Below are 16,371 nucleotides of genomic sequence, written 5' to 3' on the forward strand. Positions count from 1 at the left end.
AGAACTATGTAGACATGACCGAGACACGTCTTTGGTCAATAACCAATAGCGGAACCTGGATGCTCATATGGGTCCCACATATTCTACGAAGATCTTTATCGGTCAGACCGCATAACAACATACGTTGTTCCCTTTGTCATCGGTATGTTACTTGCCCGAGATTCGATCGTCGGTATCTCAATACCTGGTTCAATCTCGTTACCGGCAAGTCTCTTTACTCGTTCCGTAATACATCATCCCGCAACTAACTCATTAGAATGCTTGCAAGGCTTAAGTGATGTGCATTACCGAGTGGGCCCAGAGATACCTCTCCGACAATCGGAGTGACAAATCCTAATCACGAAATATGCCAACCCAACAAGTACCTTCAGAGACACCTGTAGAGCACCTTCATAATCACCCAGTTACGTTGTGATGTTTGGTAGCACACAAAGTGTTCCTCCGGTAAACGGGAGTTGCATAATCTCATAGTCATTGGAACATGTATAAGTCATGAAGAAAGCAATAGCAACATACTAAACGATCGAGTGCTAAGCTAACGGAATGGTTCAAGTCAATCACATCATTCTCCTAATGATGTGATCCCATTAATCAAATGACAACCCATGTCTATGGCTAGGAAACATAACCATCTTTGATCAACGAGCTAGTCAAGTAGAGGCATACTAGTGACACTCTCTTTGTCTATGTATTCACACAAGTATTACGTTTTCGGTTAAAACAATTCTAGCATGAATAATAAACATTTATCATGATATAAGGAAATAAATAATAACTTTATTATTGCCTCTAGGGCATATTTCTTTCAGTCTCCCACTTGCACTAGAGTCAATAATCTAGAATACACAGTAATGATTCTAACACCCATGGAGCTTTGGTGTTGATCATGTTTTGCTCGTGGAAGAGGCTTAGTCAGCGGGTCTGCAACATTCAGATCCGTATGTATCTTGCAAATTTCTGTGTCTCCCACCTGGACTAGATCCCGGATGGAATTGAAGCGTATCTTGATGTGCTTGGTTCTCTTGTGAAATCTGGATTCCTTCGCCAAGGCAATTGCACCAGTATTGTCACAAAAGATTTTCATTGGACCCGATGCACTAGGTATGACACCTAGATCGGATATGAACTCCTTCATCCAGACTCCTTCATTTGCTGCTTCCGAAGCAGCTATGTACTCCGCTTCACACGTAGATCCCGCCACGACGCTTTGTTTAGAACTGCACCAACTGACAGCTCCACCGTTCAATGTAAACACGTATCCGGTTTGCGATTTAGAATCGTCCGGATTAGTGTCAAAGCTTGCATCGACGTAACCATTTACAACTAGCTCTTTGTCACCTCCATAAATGAGAAACATATCCTTAGTCCTTTTCAGGTATTTCAGGATGTTCTTGACCGCTGTCCAGTGATCCACTCCTGGATTACGTTGGTACCTCCCTGCTAGACTTATAGCAATGCACACATCAGGTCTGGTACACATCACTGCGTACATGATAGAGCCTATGGCTAAAGCATAGGGAACATATTTCATCGTCTCTCTATCTTCTGCAGTGGTCGGGCATTGAGTCTTACTCAACTTCACACCTTGTAACACAGGCAAGAACCCTTTCTTTGCTTGATCCATTTTGAACTTCTTCAAAACTTTGTCAAGGTATGTGCTTTGTGAAAGTCGAATTAAGCGTCTTGATCTATCTCTATAGATCTTGATACCCAATATATAAGCAGCTTCACCGAGGTCTTTCATTGAAAAACTCTTATTCAAGTATCCCTTTATGCTATCCATAAATACTATATCATTTCCAATCAACAATATTTCATCCACATATAATATCAGAAATGCTACAGAGCTCCCACTCACTTTCTTGTAAATACAGGCTTCTCCAAAAGTCTATACAAAACCAAATGCTTTGATCACACTATCAAAACATTTATTCCAACTCCGAGAGGCTTGCACCAGTCCATAAATGGATCGCTGGAGCTTGCACGCTTTGTTAGCTCCCTTTGGATCGACAAAACCTTCTAGTTGCATCATATACAACTCTTCTTCTAGAAATCCATTCAGGAATGCAGTTTTGACATCCATTTGCCAAATTTCATAATCATAAAATGCGGCAATTGCTAACATGATTCAGACAGACTTAAGCATCGCTACGGATGAGAAAGTCTCATTGTAGTCAATCCCTTGAACTTGTCGAAAACCTTTTGCAACAAGTCGAGCTTTATAGACAGTAACATTACCGTCAGCGTCAGTCTTCTTCATGAAGATCCATTTATTCTCAATGGCTTGCCGATCATCGGGCAAGTCAACCAAAGTCCACACTTTGTTCTCATACATGGATCCCATCTCAGATTTCATGGCCTCAAGCCATTTTGCAGAATTTGGGCTCACCATCTCTTCTTCATAGTTCGTAGGTTCGTCATGGTCTAGTAACATAACCTCCAGAACAGGATTACCGTACCACTCTGGTGCGGATCTTATCTGGTTGACCTACGAGGTTCAGTACCAACTTGATCTGAAGTTCCATGATCATCATCATTAACTTCCTCACTAATTGGTATAGACGTCACAGGAACCGGTTTCTGTGATGAACTACTTTCCAATAAGGGAGCAGGTACGGTTACCTCATCAAGTTCTACTTTCCTCCCACTCACTTCTTTCGAGAGAAACTCCTTCTCTAGAAAGGATCCATTCTTAGCAACGAATGTCTTGCCTTCGGATCTGTGATAGAAGGTGTACCCAACAGTCTCCTTTGCGTATCCTATGAAGACACATTTCTCCGATTTGGGTTCGAGCTTATCAGGTTGAAGATTTTTCACATAAGCATCGCAGCCCCAAACTTTAAGAAATGACAACTTTGGTTTCTTCCCAAACCACAGTTCATAAGGCGTCGTCTCAACGGATTTTGATGGTGCCCTATTTAACGTGAATGCGGCCGTCTCTAAAGCATAACCCCAAAATGATAGCGGTAAATCAGTAAGAGACATCATAGATCGCACCATATCTAGTAAAGTACGATTACGACGTTCGGACACACCATTACGCTGTGGTGTTCCGGGTGGCATGAGTTGCGAAATTATTGCGCATTGTTTCAAATGTAGACCAAACTCGTAACTCAAATATTCTCCTCCACGATCAGATCGTAGAAACTTTATTTTCTTGTTACGATGATTTTCAACTTCACTCTGAAATTCTTTGAACTTTTCAAATGTTTCAGACTTATGTTTCATTAAGTAGATATACCCATATCTGCTTAAATCATCTATGAAGGTGAGAAAATAACGATACCCGCCGCGAGCCTCAACATTCATCGGGCCACATACATCTGTATGTATGATTTCCAACAAATCTGTTGCTCGCTCCATAGTTCCGGAGAACGGCATTTTAGTCATCTTGCCCATGAGGCACGGTTCGCAAGTACCAAGTGATTCATAATCAAGAGGTTCCAAAAGTCCATCAGTATGAAGTTTCTTCATGCGCTTTACACCAATATGACCCAAACGGCAGTGCCACAAATAAGTTGCACTATCATTATCAACTCTGCATCTTTTGGCTTCAACATTATGAATATGTGTATCACTACTATCGAGATTCATCAAAAATAGACCACTCTTCAAGGGTGCATGACCATAAAAGATATTACTCATATAAATAGAACAACCATTATTCTCTAATTTAAATGAATAACCGTGTCGCATCAAACAAGATCCAGATATAATGTTCATGCTCAACGCTGGCACCAAATAACAATTATTTAGGTCTAATACTAATCCCGAAGGAAGATGTAGAGGTACGTGCTGACGGCGATCACATCGACTTTGGAACCGTTTCCCATGCGCATCGTCACCTCGTCCTTGGCCAGTGTTCGCTTAATCCGTAGTCCCTGTTTTGAGTTGCAAATATTGGCAACAGAACCAGTATCAAATACCCAGGTGCTACTGCGAGCTCTGGTAAGGTACACATCAATAACATGTATATCACATATACCTTTGTTCACCTTGCCATCCTTCTTATCCGCCAAATACTTGGGGCAGTTCCGCTTCCAGTGACCAGTCTGCTTGCAGTAGAAGCACTCAGTCTCACGCTTAGGTCCAGACTTGGGTTTCTTCTCTTGAGCAGCAACTTGCTTGATGTTCTTCTTGAAGTTCCCCTTCTTCTTCCCTTTGCCCTTTTTCTTGAAACTGGTGGTCTTATTAACCATCAACACTTGATGCTCCTTCTTGATTTCTACCTCCGCAACTTTTAGTATTGCGAAGACCTCGGGAATCGTCTTATCCATCCCTTGCATGTTATAGTTCATCACAAAGCTCTTGTAGCTTGGTGGCAGTGATTGAAGAATTCTGTCAATGACGCAATTATCCGGAAGATTAACTCCCAGTTGAATCAAGTGATTGTTATAACCAGACATTTTGAGTATATGCTCACTGACAGAACTATTCTCCTCCATCTTACAACTGTAGAACTTATTGGAGACTTCATATCTCTCAATCCGGGCATTAGCTTGAAATATTAACTTCAACTCCTGGAACATCTCATATGCTCCATGACGTTCAAAACGTCGTTGAAGTCCCGGTTCTAAGCCGTAAAGCATGGCACACTGAACTATCGAGTAGTCATCAGCTTTGCTCTGCCAGACGTTCATAACATCTGGTGTTGCTCCTGCAGCAGGTTTGGCACCTAGCGGTGCTTCCAGGACGTAATTCTTCTGTGCAGCATTGAGGATAATCCTCAAGTTACGGACCCAGTCCGTGTAATTGCTACCATCATCTTTCAACTTTGCTTTCTCAAGGAACGCATTAAAATTCAACGGAACAACAGCACGGGCCATCTATCTACAATCAACATAGACAAGCAAGATACTATCAGGTACTAAGTTCATGATAAATTTAAGTTCAATTAATCATATTACTTAAGAACTCCCACTTAGATAGACATCCCTCTAATCCTCTAAGTGATCACGTGATCCATATCAACTAAACCATAACCGATCATCACGTGAAATGGAGTAGCTTTCAATGGTGAACATCATTATGTTGATCATATCTACTATATGATTCACGCTCGACCTTTCGGTCTCAGTGTTTCGAGGCCATATCTGCATATGCTAGGCTCGTCAAGTTTAACCTGAGTATTCTGCGTGTGCAAAACTGGCTTGCACCCGTTGTAGATGGACGTAGAGCTTATCACACCCGATCATCACGTGGTGTCTGGGCACGACGAACTTTGGCAACGGTGCATACTCAGGGAGAACACTTTTATCTTGAAATTTAGTGAGAGATCATCTTATAAAGCTACCATCAATCAAAGCAAGATAAGATGCATAAAAGATAAACATCACATGCAATCAATATAAGTGATATGATATGGCCATCATCATCTTGTGCTTGTGATCTCCATCTCCGAAGCACCGTCATGATCACCATCGTCACCGGCGCGACACCTTGATCTCCATCATAGCATCGTTGTCGTCTCGCCAATCTTATGCTTCTACGACTATCGCTACCGCTTAGTGATAAAGTAAAGCATTACAGGGCGATTGCATTGCATACAATAAAGCGACAACCATATGGCTCCTGCCAGTTGCCGATAACTCGGTTACAAAACATGATCATCTCATACAATAAAATTTAGCATCATGCTTTGACCATATCACATCACAACATGCCCTGCAAAAACAAGTTAGACGTCCTCTACTTTGTTGTTGCAAGTTTTACGTGGCTGCTACGGGCTGAGCAAGAACCGTTCTTACCTACGCATCAAAACCACAACGATAGTTTGTCAAGTTGGTGCTGTTTTAACCTTCGCAAGGACCGGGCGTAGCCACACTCGGTTCAACTAAAGTTGGAGAAACTGACACCCGCCAGCCACCTGTGTGCAAAGCACATCGGTAGAACCAGTCTCGCGTAAGCGTACGCGTAATGTCGGTCCGGGCCGCTTCATCCAACAATACCTCCGAACCAAAGTATGACATGCTGGTAAGCAGTATGACTTATATCGCCCACAACTCACTTGTGTTCTACTCGTGCATATGACATCTACGCATAAAACCAGGCTCGGATGCCACTGTTGGGGAACGTAGTAATTTCAAAAAAAATCCTACGCACACGCAAGATCATGGTGATGCATAGCAACGAGAGGGGAGAGTGTTGTCCACGTACCCTCGTAGACCGAAAGTGGAAGCGTTAGCACAACGCGGTTGATGTAGTCGTACGTCTTCACGATCCGACCGATCAAGTACCGAACGCACGGCACCTCCAAGTTCAGCACACGTTCAGCCCGATGATGTTCCTCGAACTCCGATCCAGCCGAGTGTTGAGGGAGAGTTTCATCAGCACGACGGCTTGGTGACGATGATGATGTTCTACCGACGCACGACTTAGCCTAAGCACCGCTACAGTATTATCGAGGTGGACTATGGTGGAAGGGGGCACCGCACACGGCTAAAAGATCAAATCAATTGTTGTGTCTTTGGGGTGCCCCCTGCCCCCGTATATAAAGGAGCAAGGGGGGGAGGTGCGGCCGGCCAGGAGGAGGCGCGCCAGGAGGAGTCCTACTCCCACCGGGAGTAGGACTCCCTCCCTTCCTTGTTGGATTAGGAGAAGGGGGAAAGAGGAGGGAGAGAGGAAGGAAAGGGGGGCGCCACCCCCTTCTCCTTGTCCTATTCGGACTAGAGGGGGAGGGGCACGCGGCCCTGCCCTGGCCGCCTCTCCTCTTCTCCACTAAGGCCCACTATGGCCCATTAAACCCCCGGGGGGTTCCTGTAACCCCTCCGGTACTCCGGTAAAATCCCGATTTCACCCGAAACACTTCCGATATCCAAATATAGGCTTCCAATATATTAATCTTCATGTCTCGACCATTTCGAGACTCCTCGTCATGTCCGTGATCACATCCGGGACTCCGAACTACCTTCGGTACATCAAAACTCATAAACTCATAATATAACCGTCATCGAAACTTTAAGCGTGCGGACCCTACGGGTTCAAGAACTATGTAGACATGACCGAGACACGTCTTCGGTCAATAACCAATAGCGGAACTTGGATGCTCATATTGGCTCCCACATATTCTACGAAGAGCTTTATCGGCCAGACCGCATAACAACATACGTTGTTCCCTTTGTCATCGGTATGTTACTTGCCCGAGATTCGATCGTCGGTATCTCAATACCTAGTTCAATCTCGTTACCGGCAAGTCTCTTTACTCGTTCCGTAATACATCATCCCGCAACTAACTCATTAGTTGCAATGCTTGCAAGGCTTAAGTGATGTGCATTACCTAGTGGGCCCAGAGATACCTCTCCGACAATCGGAGTGACAAATCCTAATCTCGAAATACGCCAACCCAACAAGTACCTTCGGAGACACCAATAGAGCACCTTTATAATCACCCAGTTACGTTGTGACGTTTGGTAGCACACAAAGTGTTCCTCTGGTAAACGGGAGTTGCATAATCTCATGGTCATAGGAATATGTATAAGTCATGAAGAAAGCAATAGCAACATACTAAATGATCGAGTGTTAAGCTAACGGAATGGGCCAAGTCAATCACATCATTCTCCTAATGATGTGATCCCGTTAATCAAATGACAACCCATGTCTATGGCTAGGAAACATAACCATCTTTGATCAACGAGCTAGTCAAGTAGAGGCATACTAGTGACACTCTGTTTGTCTATGTATTCACACAAGTATTACGTTTCCGGTTAATACAATTCTAGAATGAATAATAAACATTTATCATGATATAAGGAAATAAATAATAACTTTATTATTGCCTCTAGGGCATATTTCCTTCAGTCTCCCACTTGCACTAGAGTCAATAATCTAGATTACACAGTAATGATTCTAACACCCATGGAGCTTTGGTGCTGATCATGTTTTGCTCGTCGAAGAGGCTTAGTCAACGGGTCTGCAACATTCAGATCCGTATGTATCTTGCAAATTTCTATGTCTCCCACCTGGACTAGATCCTGGATGGAATTGAAGCGTATCTTGATTTGCTTGGTTCTCTTGTGAAATCTGGATTCCTTCGCCAAGGTAATTGCACTAGTATTGTCACAAAAGATTTTCATTTGACCCGATGCACTAGGTATGACACCTAGATTGGATATGACCTCCTTCATCCAGACTCCTTCATTTGCTGCTTCCAAAGCAGCTATGTACTCCGCTTCACACGTAGATCCCGCCACGACACTTTGTTTAGAACTGCACCAACTAACAGCTCCACCGTTCAATGTAAACACGTATCCGGTTTGCGATTTAGAATCGTCCGGATCAGTGTCAAAGCTTGCATCGACGTAACCATTTATGACTAGCTCTTTGTCACCTCCGTAAACGAGAAACATATCCTTAGTCCTTTTCAGGTATTTCAGGATGTTCTTGACCGCTGTCCAGTGATCCACTCCTGGATTACTTTGGTACCTCCCTGCTAGACTTATAGCAAGGCACACATCAGGTATGGTACACAACACTGCCTACATGATAGAGCCTATGGCTGAAGCATAGGGAACATCTTTCATCTTCTGTCTATCTTCTGTAGTGGTCGGGCATTGAGTCTTACTCAACTTCACACCTTGTAACACAGGCAAGAACCCTTTCTTTGCTTGATCCATTTTGAACTTCTTCAAAACTTTGTCAAGGTATGTGCTTTGTGAATGTCCAATTAAGAGTCTTGATCTATCTCTACAAATCTTGGGTGCATGCTTAGGTCCCATGCAAGAAATGGGAATGAATTTCGAACACCACGGCACCGTTGATTGCTGGCAAAACATTGAGATGCCTGTTTTTAAATTCTAGTAAATCCAAAACTCGTCTGAAATTCATGAAACTTGGCATGCTATCATGGAGCGGCATCAACATGCCATGGTACAAATTTTGTCCCATTTGGGGCAGGTTTGGGTATATGCTTCTCACAAACTGGAGCTTCTCACAACAAGCATGATGTTTTTCGGTAGGGAACGTCCCACCTTTGGGGACGAAACAATATCCATTGCTTCTTATTGCTTTCAAATTTCTTTCTCATGTCAACATAGAACAACAGGAGTGTTGTGTGAATTTTTGTGATTTTTCAGGGTTCATTTGGATATTTTATGCATTAACTAAGTTTTCAATGCATTTATGTGCATAATTCAAATTTGAACTACATGCACATGCTCCAGTGCATATAAATTGGTTGAAAAATCAAATCTGTGTCCTTGGGTGCATGCTTAGGTCCCATGCAAGAAATGGGTATGAATTTCAAACACCAGGGCACCGTTGATTGCCGGCAAAACATTGAGATGCCTGGTTTTTAAATTCTAGTAAATCCAAAATTCTGTTAACCATTCACGTGACACCATGTGTCTTGGTTTTAATTTCTATAGGAGGTGCCGTGCGGATAGCTGCTTGACCTTGACTGAACGGGAGGCGTGCGAGCGCCGTCCGGTGCGCAGGCTGACCGAGAGGCGTGCAAGCTGTCCTCGAGTGCGCAGGCTCACCGGGAAGCGTGCGAGCTGTACGCTGCGCAGGCTCACTGGGAAGCGAGCCCTTTTATTTCCTTGGCCGCCCGCCTTGCTCACATCCTCTCCATTAATGGCGCCCAAGCCGCAGTTTAATTCGCTTTTTAAATATAAAACACTCATCGCAAACGTTTTAGTTAGAACACCCATATGCAAACCGACAGTTTCCCCAGGAAGCCAAGAGAAAATGTGCCGAGCAGGATTTTTGCAGCTCTTGATCGCAAACGATTTAGGTGGAACACCCATATGCAAAGTGAGAGCAGCGCAGGATTTCTGCATCACTTCAACGCAAACGGTTGTTCTGGATGACCCGTGTGCAACCATGTACAAACAATTTGGTAAGATTTGCATCTATCATATTGGGTATGTTGCCATTTGTCAAACTGGAAAGATTTACATTTGTTGATCTAGTAATGTTGCCATTTTTCAATCCTTGTAACACTGCGATTTGTCAAAATATGCAGCTAGAAATCATTAGCACTATGTAATTTTTGCAACTAAAATTCAGTAATTAAGCATAGATTTCATTCATAGATTAAGCAGTCGTTCTTAATTTATACAAACAGTTCAACTCGACAGCTGAACCGACCAAACTTCTCCCCAATTGTTGCCAACAACGTACTGAAAATAGCTAGTTCAACCATATATACTAGCTAATTTTAAGTACGTTGTACAGTTCGACCACACATCTATAGTCAGATGAACTGAACAAAATAGCCCCTAAATACTACTACTACCACGGAGGGGCTTTGTGCTACTTCTGGCAGCTTCTCCTCTGTTGAGCGCGCTCAGTAAGAGGCAGATGAGGAGGAGGAGCCTACCGACGAGCTGGACAAATGCAATACGGTGCCTGCCGCTGCTGCACATTCAGCGACGCTCGCAAGCTCAAACGCCCACTGCCGCTCCAGACGATCCCTCTTGAAGCGGCCGGACTGCTCGTAGATCTCCTGATTCCTCGCCTCTGCGTCGGCGTGTGCTGTGGCCACGGCTGCGGTAAGGCTCTTTGCGTAGTCGATGAGGTGCTCCTCCTCCTCCCGTAGGAACTCGATGTAGCGCGCAAGGTCGTTGACGCATGTGCGGGCCTCCACCTCTGCCTCCCTCCTTCGGGTGGCGGTGGCGGAGCGGGTGATGATCCCGGCGATCGACCGTGGGCTGGCGGCCACGGCGGCCAACGATGGGGTGGCGGCCACGACCCCCACCTCCCGCCTTCGGGCCGTGGTGGTGGAGCGGGTGATGGCCACGGTGGCCGGCAGTGGGGTGGCAGCCACGACGGCCACCTCCCGCCTTCGGGCCGCGGCGGCGGAGCGGGAGATGGCCCTGGCTTTCGACGGTGGTGTGGTGGCAACAGCGGCCAGCAACAGCTGCCGACGGGCAGCGGTGGCGGAGCGTGTGGTGGGTGTTCCGCGCACACCCAACAGGGACGCCACGCGCACTACACAACGTCGGGGACTGCGCCGCCGCCGCGGTGTAGCCTCCCAGCTGGAGCTGTCGTCTGATGATGGCGGAGTGGCTGAGCGACGACGATGGACCGGTGCCATTGGCGATTGTGGGAGAAGCAGACAAGATAAGCTACAGGGAGGGAGGGGAAAATGCGACGCAAGACTCGCCGGTCGTGAGTGTTTTTATAGCAGGTCAGTAAGCATTGGGATTTTGGGGGGTTTCACCGAGTTGGGTGGGAAGCTTGCGCGGGAACCTGCGAGGTTGCGTGGGAACGGGCTCACCGATGATTCATTGGCGCCAATGTTTGGCCAAAAGAATGCCCCCGCTCGCTGCGCAAGCTTGCGCTGTAATCCGGCTGCGGCAGCGGGGTGACAAGATGTGCAAGAGGAGGACGAGAGGACACGTACACATACAATTAATAAAAAAAGTTTGCGATTTAATTACCTACTATACCCCCGCCCTGGTTTATAAGTAGGATTTAACTAATAAAATATGAATGCATGTCGCCATAGATTATATCGTTGGAGTCGTACTTGAACATAGTTTGCAGCTATACAATTTTTGTAACATGCATTAACACTTTTTTGGTTAAATTTAAGGTTATACACCAACAAGCATTTGGCCGCAACACACACGGCTTATTCCATCACAAACAGCTCTGATGGATCAATTGTCTGCCACGTATCGCACACGCAACTCTAATCTGATTCGTGCTTGATGTCTCCGACATCGCTCGCACAGTTCGTCTTATTTGCCACGTATCACTGTGCCGTCCTCTGCTCGCATCCCTCGGCAAGCTCTGCTCGCCGTTAGGCGCCGCGGCGTGCTCTGTCGCTTCCGTTGGTGCGCTCTGCTCGCGTCCGTCGGCGCGCTCGGCTTGTGGACAGCTTTTCCTTGAGGCGACCGCGGAGCGCTCTGCTCGCGTCCCTCCGCGCGCGCTCTGCCAGCGGTTGGGCGTGCGCACGATCACGTCGGGGGGCCCATATGCATGCGGTTGCACCGCGCGCGTTGCCACGCGATGCAGTTACGTGCGGCACGATGGAGTTACGCGCTGCAAATTAGAACTGCCATCAGGGCCTGCCAATATTCCTGGCCGTCCGGCTTCCCCTTTAATTCCCGCGGCCATTATAACCTTAGTCTCTTCAACCTTTTGATCGCGCCCCACAACACAACAAGTACACCCACAATGACACATAGAGAGGGGATGTCCAGCAGCGCTCCAATGGAGTTCGGCGAGCATAGAGTGGAGACCCACGCGAGGGAGATGGATCTCTCGGTGGTGTAAACCATCGACCCGGCCATGGTGGGCGACTACATCAACAGCGTTGAGCAGTTGCTTGCTTGAGACAAGTACAAGGTGGTCGGCATTGACCTCTAGTACACCACCGGTCATCCCGGCATAGATCATAAGGTTGCCGTCGCCCAGTTTGCATGCGCCATCATGTCCTCATCTACCACTACTGCATGGACACAGAGCCTTGCGACCGTTTCAACAGGTTTGTCAACAGCACCGACTACAAGTTCGCCATGGTGGAAACCAAAGACGATGTAAAAGTGCTCAGTGTTACGGGCTTGGCCTGCAAGAACCTTGTCGAAACCCGTGACCACTACAGGGTCTGGAGCAGCACAAAGCAGGACTCCCTGGTCGAACTCGCCTCGGCCATCATCGACCCCTACTACGAAAAGATGAAGCAGGATGCCCAGAGAACAAGTCCCGTATCCTGGCACGGGGCCTGGATGTGGCAACTGGATGAACCTCACCTCAGATTTGCGGCCAAGAGCGTGTACACATGCTACGAGATGCACAGGCGGATCGTTGACATGAGGAAGTGCCTCGTTACCCAAATCGACGAGTCCGGATCGAGCCACAAGCAGAGCACGCGTCACAAGAAGTAGATGATGATCAGATGATCATTTATGCTAGTTAATCATGCATGTAATATATAGTTTACTTTATTGGTGTGTGGAAATGTCATGTGTGTCGTAGCCACCTATGTAATTATGCATGTAATAGTTTACTTTGGTGTGTGCAAATGCCATGGTTGTAGTAGCCACCTATGTAAGTGGATGTTTAATTTGGTTATGCAAGCATGTCCTTATAAGTGTGTGTGTGTGTATATATATATATGTTGTTGTTTTGTATGCAATCCCATTGCACAACACACATGTCTTATTAGCAGCAACCATCTGTGTTATTATCGGTCTTCACACACATTTCTGATTACAGACCTGTTTGCCGCGTATCACACACATCTTGTTAAGTTGAACCGTTTCTGTTCTCATGTCTCAACGCAAACAGTTCATCCGAGAGAACCGCATGCCGTATATCGCACACACCTTGATCTGGCTGACCGTTACTTTTGTGTTGCCTAATCACAAACAGTTCATCTGAGTGAACCGTATGTTGTGAATCGCACACGCCTTCATCTGGATGCCCGTTTCTTTTGTTCCTCCTCATCGCAAACAGTTAATTGAACTGAACCGTATGCCCTTCATCGCACATGCAACTAAAACCTGAACCGTGTTTGATGCATCCGTCATCGCACACATTTTATACATTTCTGACGGTTTTCATACAGCACCGTTTACGATTATTGCATTGCACATAGTTTCTCGAAGGGTCTCTGATCGTAGTGTCGCGTTAGCAGCATCCTGTAGTAGTGTATTATCGTAGGTGCTTTGAGACGTACGTGCAGCAATGCTCCTCAACGCATCAAGCTATACAACATGCCACTCATAATTCCATACTTAGTTGCTCAAATACGAATCTGATATGATGCTGACATGTACTAAAACAGAGAATGTTTAATTGGTCAGTTAATGTTCCTAATTTACTTTCGAAAAGCACATGCACCACATATTGAGGGACAGCAGGGAGTTGCGTTCTTTATGCGCTCTGGTTCATCATGTGTGGCCAACCAACATTTTATTATCCAAAATCTGCTTGCTCTTCTTTAGCATGCTTCTCTTCTGTTCTTCCTTTGTAAGTACTCTCTCCGTACCTAAATATATGTCTTTGTAGAGATTCCTCCATGGACTACATACGGAGAAAAATGAGTGAATCTACACTCTAAAGTGTATCTATATACATCCGTATGTGATCCATAGTGGAATCTCTACAAAGATATGTATTTAGGAACAGAGGGAGTATAATAGTTGTACAGTATGTTCTTTGTAGTGAAGAGGAGCAGGGACATTTGTAGTGTACAGGTCTATTCCGTCGCTTGTCATGGACGCTTTCAACTCTTCGTGTTGGTCTTCATGTTGATTGTCATGGACGCTTTCAACTCTTCATATTCGATCGTATGTGTCGCCTTTGAGAGTTAGACTGATAGTAACAGTATTGCGCCTTCAATTGTAGAGAGCTGGTATTCGAAGCCTTTCTAGCCATACCGGCAATACTAGCACATATATTCCAGCAAGTTCCACTTTCCTAATTTTACTCCTGATGCTTAGGATTTTCCCATTATATCTACACTACGATCTGCATAGGTGCTTTGTGTCCTACTAGCATCTGTCCACCCTTTAAAGCAAAATAACACACCAATCATATGTCCTAAGGTTCTTCAAATATGAATGTGATATCATACTGACATTAGCTAACAAACACACATTTAATTGGTTAGCTAATGCTCCCACTTGAGTTTCCAAATGCATGTGGTCACATATAGAGAGACATCATGGAATTGCATTTGTTTGGGCGCTCTGATTCATCATGGGTGGGCAACCAACATTGTATAGAAAGAAGGGGAATCTCAATAATATGCTTCCCCTTCTATTCTTTAACATGTTCTTCTTCTGTTCTTCTTTAGTAAGTACAATATGTTCCTTGTCAGGAAGGGTAGTAGGGACATCTGTAGTCGACAGCTCTATTGCGCCGGTTCTGCTACATGATTTCACACTTCGAGTTGGTCTACTATAATATCCTGAAAATGGTGGGAGCCGCGCGATCTTTGATAGACTAGACTGATAGTAATAGATGTGCGCCTTCAAATGAATAGAGCTGGCCTGTAGGTGATCGATAGGCTGCATATTAGTAGCGGCAAAACCCTGTATTTTCCAGCCAGTTCCGGTTTCCCGATTTATTTATGGTGGTTATGGTGTACCCCTATTATCTACACTACGATCTGCCTACTAGCTCTGCACTCTCATTATCATGGTTTGGCAATAAACTTTCTATACGGTATATTATGAACCTATCATCTGCCAACTATCCTTACATCTGGAGCTCCCAATAGGGAGCCTATTTTTTTGTGTAGTTGTGCCAGATTATATTAATCTACTCACCATATTACAGCACACATGGGCTCTCTCATCAGAATCCAGTGATAGCACACAAGGGTTTACAGGGAGCCCCTATTATATTACAATATCCTCTGCATTACAAAGATAATCTCACTACTATTTATGTTTTCATGGTTTTCAGATATTGTACATAATCACAATGAATATAAGAATGCGCACATCAGAAGAATATTGCGGAACAGTTCAATGGGTAACAAACTTGGCATCAAGGGATTGAGGTCCATTGTGGATGCAATGAAACCCACATGCTCCCGACCTATAGATTCGTATTCAGAATATGATCCTAATGACTATTCTGAGCTCAAGGAGTCAAAGGCAGATGGCCTATCCTGTTCACCCAATAAGGTGCCTGTTCTAATTTGGCAAAGTTTTATTGGTTGCACATATCTTGCATAAGGTGTCTTGCATTTCTTTTGCTTCATTGCACCGCCATCTGCTTAGTTTACTCATGATATATGTGAAGATGCCATGCCCATCCATTATCAACACCTATTCCATTTGTCGTCATACCATGTTTTCCATTCAAATGTTGTTCTTGTGTTTCAGACATCCAAAAGGAACAGGGTGATTGCAGAACCTGAAGGAGTACAAGTGATACGTCCAGTTTGCATCATGTTTTCCTACTTTTATTTATGATGTTTTTATGCATAATAATGCTTTTTGGAGTAATTCAAATGCCTTTTCTCTCATAATATGCAAGGAACACACAAAGAGGGAGAATTCCGGCAGCTGGAAATCTGGACCTGAAAAAGCTACGTCAGGCTATCTATTCCGCACAACTCAAAATGAGGTGAAACTTCATGGAGATTTTTATGGAATATTTGAGGAATATTGGAGCCAATAAGTACCAGAGGGGGGCCACCAGGTGGGCACAACCCACATGGGAGTGCCAGGGAGCCCAGGCACGCCCTGGTGGGTTGTGCTCACCAGGCCCACCTCTGCTGCCCATCTTCTGGTATATAAGTCATTTTGACCTAGAAAAAATAACGGGAGGACTTTCGGGACGGAGCGCCGCCGTCTTGAGGCGGAACTTGGGCAGGAGCACTTTTGCCCTCTGGCGGAGCGATTCCGCCGAGGGAACTTCCCTCCCGAAGGGGGAAATCATCGTCATCATCATCACCAAAAACTC

Source organism: Triticum aestivum, chromosome 7D (assembly GCF_018294505.1).
Source record: "Triticum aestivum cultivar Chinese Spring chromosome 7D, IWGSC CS RefSeq v2.1, whole genome shotgun sequence".
Lineage (NCBI taxonomy): Eukaryota > Viridiplantae > Streptophyta > Magnoliopsida > Poales > Poaceae > Triticum > Triticum aestivum.